A 4,939-nucleotide genomic window follows, 5' to 3' on the forward strand; every position below is an offset into this window, starting at 1 on the left:
ATTAATTTTTAATAATATGTTAACCATTTTTAAAAAATTCAATTACAAATCTATTTTTGTTTTCTAATTTTATGATATATTGATACTAATAATAAAATTAAGGTAAATAGGATAATTAATATTTAGAAAAGAGAAAAGATAATAAAAAAAATTTAATAAATGAAAAAGGGTAAAAAATCTTTTGTGATAAATTTGTCCTTAATTGTAACAAATTTTAGGGGGCAATTTATAGTTTAGGGAGTTATTTTTTTTGTACTTTATCCTTATATTTTAATTCTAAACTTTTGTCAAAATTCTAATAATAACCCCACTATTTTTTTCTTTTACAAAACCCTCGTCTTTTGCCCTACCTATTTGTCTATAAAATCGCCACAATCATCTTTTCTAGCTTCCTCTCTAAACTTAATATTTTTTATTTATCTACCTTTGAAGCCCTCACTGAACCCATAAGTTTATTTCTTTCTCTTTGTAATATTTTTATTTTCTCTAAGATATATTCCATTCTTAACATGTCTCATAAATGGTAGAGATGATATTTGGGATTTAGAGAGTAAAGAAGATTCTCTCTCTCTCTCTCTCTCCTTTTCTCTCCCCTCTTTTTTTTCGATTTTGCATAACTTCAAATGTTAAATTTTTATTGATTCACATTTTGTATGAAAAAGTTAAAATTATTATATTTATTACCATTGTTTATATATATAAATGGAGTGCATGGACTTCCTTTGGCAACGTGTCAGAAGCCATTATACACCTAACAAGATCCAATCAACAGAGTTTACTTACAACTGTTATTGGTGCAACGAAGCCATGCATCCGTTGCACCAATAACAGTTGCAACTAATAATTTCTCCCTTTCATCTCCCTATTTGGTTCAAACTTTGAAGTTTTGGAAGTCCTTTGGCAACCAAAGTGATGGTAAGGTGTTGGCTTGGGTCACACGCGGCCCGGGTTCGAGCCTTACCCCCTGCTGGATTCTCGACTCACCGGTGTATGGTAGGGGCAGCCCTACACCCCAGGTTTGTAGCCTAGAGTGGGTCCCTAAGGAGCCCTGCCTAGGGGAGTTCCCGGTGCTAACCAAAAAAAAAAAAAAAATGATCTGAATATATCACATCTTCCATCTTCACAACCAAGTAGCACTGAACAGAGTTATTGGGACTAGCCATGGTACAAGCTAGCTTGATGACTCTTCTTCTAATCCATGTTCTCATATTTTACTGTTCTTGTAGCATACAACTTTGTAACGCCAAAGACATAATTACATCAACTCAACCCATCAATGACCCTGAAACTATAGTCTCCAGTGGTGCCACCTTCAAACTGGGATTTTTTAGTCCTGGTAATTATACTAACCGGTATGTTGGTATCTGGTACAATGAGATCTCTGTGAAGACTGTGGTATGGGTCGCCAATAGAGATAAACCTCTTAATGACTCTTCTGGGACTCTGACAATATCCAAGGATGGCAACCTTGTGGTCTTGGATAGACAGAAACAGATTGTTTGGACTTCAGATGTTCCAAATTCTTCGGTGAATTCGACTGCCCAGCTTTCAGATTTGGGAAACCTTATCCTGCGAGACGAGTCCAATGGAAATATAATATGGGAGAGTTTTGATCACCCTTCTGATTCTATGTTGCAGGAGATGAAAATTAGTACCAACAGGTTTACAGATAAGAAGACTCAGCTGACCTCATGGAAAAGCCCTTCTGATCCATCCACTGGAAAGTTCACTTCTGGCATCCATCCTCTGAATATTCCAGAAATTTATATATGGAATGGTAGTCATCCATACTGGCGCAGTGGTCCATGGAATGGCCAGATTTTTATTGGCATACATGAAATGGTTCCTGTATACTATAAAAGAACTGAATTTGTAGATGATGAAACAGGAAATGTAATTTTAAGTTACAAGTATATAAATGAGTCTTCTCTGTCATTCCATTCCTTGAGTTCTAATGGAACTTTTGTGAGGAAGCAGAAGAGTAAAGGAAAGGAGATTTGGGAAAATACGTGCTCCTATCCAAATACTGAATGTGATGTTTATGGCAAGTGTGGTCCTTTTGGAAGCTGCAATGTGAAGGGTTCACCAATTTGCACCTGTTTACAAGGGTTTGATCCAAAGGATGTGGAGGGATGGAGTAGAGGAAATTGGACCAGTGGATGTGTAAGGAGGAGACAATTGCAGTGTGAGAGAAACAACACTGGTGGTGAAAAGGGTAAAGAAGATGGATTTCTAAAGCTAAAGACAGTGAAAGTGCCGGCCTTGGCTGAGTTGGTTTTTGCTGCTGAAGACAACTGCAAAAGCCAGTGCTTGAATAATTGTTCTTGTATAGCATATGCGTATTGTAGTGGCATTGGTTGTATGCAGTGGAGTGGAGACTTAATTGACATACAGAAATTTCCCTATGGTGGAGCAGATCTGTACATTCGTATCGCATATTCAGAACTTGGTAAGTTTTTTTCATCATCCTTAAAAAAAACAAAAATAAATAAAAAATAACAATAATATGTGCTTCTAATAATCCTCTATTGCTTCTTCTGTTTGTTTTACTTGTGAATTTGAACCATTGAATATACTACATGTTAGCCACCTGACATTTGTGCTCTAGTTTTAAGTATGAGTTAGTCTATTTTAATACTTTTTCCCGGCCATTTTCCCACAAAAGAAAGCTACGGAAATTGTCTAAATTTTTCTTTTCTTAGTCCATATTAACTCAATAAAAAATTTCCTTTTGTTTTATAGAGAAAAACAGAAGCACAAAAGTAGTAATCAAAATTGCAGTGCTCGTAGGGTCAGTAACCATTGCAATCTGTACCTATTTTTTATGGAGGAGGATGGCTAGACCAGGAGGTATATGCTCACTAAAATTAGCTAAAGAGATTAGCACATATTTGCGTTATTATACAGATTACCTACTAAACTCTGAATCAGGAAGGAAGAAAGAAAGCGAGATGTCGCTGCCTAAGAAAAGGAAAGTGAATCCATATTGTTTGAAAAGCTTGCATGGAGACAATCTAAACAAAATTAAACTGGAAGAGCTACCCATTTTCCGTTTTGAGATGCTGGAAATTGCAACAAACAAATTTGATGTTGCCAATAAGCTCGGGCAGGGTGGTTTTGGTCCAGTGTACAAGGTAATACTTGTTCATCTAAAATTTACTAAAAATAAAAAATAAAAAATTCCATTGAATCTTTACTTTCAGGGAAAATTGCCATCTGGAATAGATGTAGCTATTAAACGGCTTTCAAGATCCTCCGGACAAGGGCAGGAGGAGTTTATGAATGAGGTTGTAGTGATTTCTGAACTCCAGCACCGTAATCTTGTTAGACTTCTTGGCTGCTGTGTGGAAGGAGAAGAAAAGATGTTGATCTATGAATACATGCCAAATAAAAGCTTAGATGGATTTCTCTTTGGTTTGTTCATGAAAAAGCTCTTTATGTTATTTCTAGTTATTTTATTTTTACAATCTTAACATATTGAGGAACTTGATTGCGTTGAGAAGACAAAATGCCATTGTTTTTCTAGTCTTTGGGGAAGTTTCGTCTCAACATCAGTTTTATTATCCCTATAACTTTAACCAACTTGATTTTTCTTTTATTCAATATTCTTTCAGATCCAATCAAGCAAAAACTTCTAGATTGGAGAAAACGGGCCAACATTATTGAAGGAATTGGCCGTGGCCTTCTTTACCTTCACAGAGATTCCAGATTGAGGATTATTCATAGAGATCTTAAGGCGGGTAACATTCTATTGGATGAAGATCTAAATCCAAAAATTTCAGATTTTGGCATGGCAAAGATTTTTGGAGGTAGCCAAGAACAAGCCAACACTAGAAGGGTTGTTGGAACCTAGTAAGTGCTTTTTGCTTTGCCCAAAATAATCAATCATTCATGTGATAATCCTTCTTTCTCATGGGGGTACTACAACTCAAATAATTTTATTGCTTGGGCTTTAACGAGTCTAATGACGCAATGCAGCGGTTATATGGCCCCAGAATATGCAATGCTTGGGAGATTTTCAGAAAAATCTGATGTCTTTAGCTTCGGAGTATTGTTGTTAGAGATTGTAAGTGGACGAAAGAACACTAGCTTTTATAAGGATGGGAACTCTTTAACCCTTCTAGGATTTGTAAGTTTACTCGAACTATTGCCTCAGTTACTCCACATGGTTCCCTTTTAATCATTCTAATTTCAACATTTCATGGTTGTGTTGCTGTGTCCAGGCCTGGAAATTGTGGAATGAAGATAGGATTGAAATGCTAATAGATCCAACAATTTCTGGTCCATGCTTTCAAGTTGAGATCTTGAGATATGTACATGTAGGACTGTTGTGCGTGCAAGAATTCGCAACTAATAGGCCAACTATTTCTACTCTTCTTTCAATGCTTAGTAGTGAAATTGTTAATCTTCCAACTCCAAAGCAACCTGCATTTACTGAAATATTGGGCTTATCAAATAAACGATCTTCTCAACTGACCCGAAGAAGGAGATTTTCTTCAAACAATGTAACTCTAACAACGATTGATGGCCGTTAGCATGCAAATTCCTGTGAGTTTTTCTCTTACTATTATCCCTTAAAAACGCTTGTATCGGATATAAAGACCATAGTTCTGTTCAAACATAATTATGTTCTCATCAACTCTATTCAAAAGTCAGTGTTTGCCTTTATCCTTTTGTTTCTTTGAAGAGATCGAAATGTGTGTGTATGTGTGTCTTTTATCAAAGCTGAATTTTTTTTTTTTTTGTTCGCAAAAACTGTAATAAGAATCTTCTGCATTTGAAATTCAATGCTGATATATATATATATATATATATATATATATATATATATATATATATATCTTTCTGATAGGTAATTTAATGCTGATTTTGATAAATAAAAAATAAAATAAAATGCTGCTGAGTTGGAAAAATATATTTTTTCATGACCTAAATACAA

The 4,939-nt window shown here is 35.2% G+C and overlaps 1 pseudogene; it reads left to right on the forward strand.

Annotated features, from left to right (window-relative positions):
• Positions 1 to 805: 805 nt before the first annotated feature.
• On the forward strand, positions 806 to 4,720 carry LOC132306840 (G-type lectin S-receptor-like serine/threonine-protein kinase At1g11330; annotated as a pseudogene).
• The last annotated feature ends 219 nt before the right edge of the window (positions 4,721 to 4,939 follow it).

The sequence above is a fragment of the Cornus florida genome, unplaced genomic scaffold (genome assembly GCF_030987335.1).
Source record: "Cornus florida cultivar Cherokee Brave unplaced genomic scaffold, ASM3098733v1 CherokeeBrave_3.0.0_Hap2_Chr01, whole genome shotgun sequence".
NCBI lineage: Eukaryota > Viridiplantae > Streptophyta > Magnoliopsida > Cornales > Cornaceae > Cornus > Cornus florida.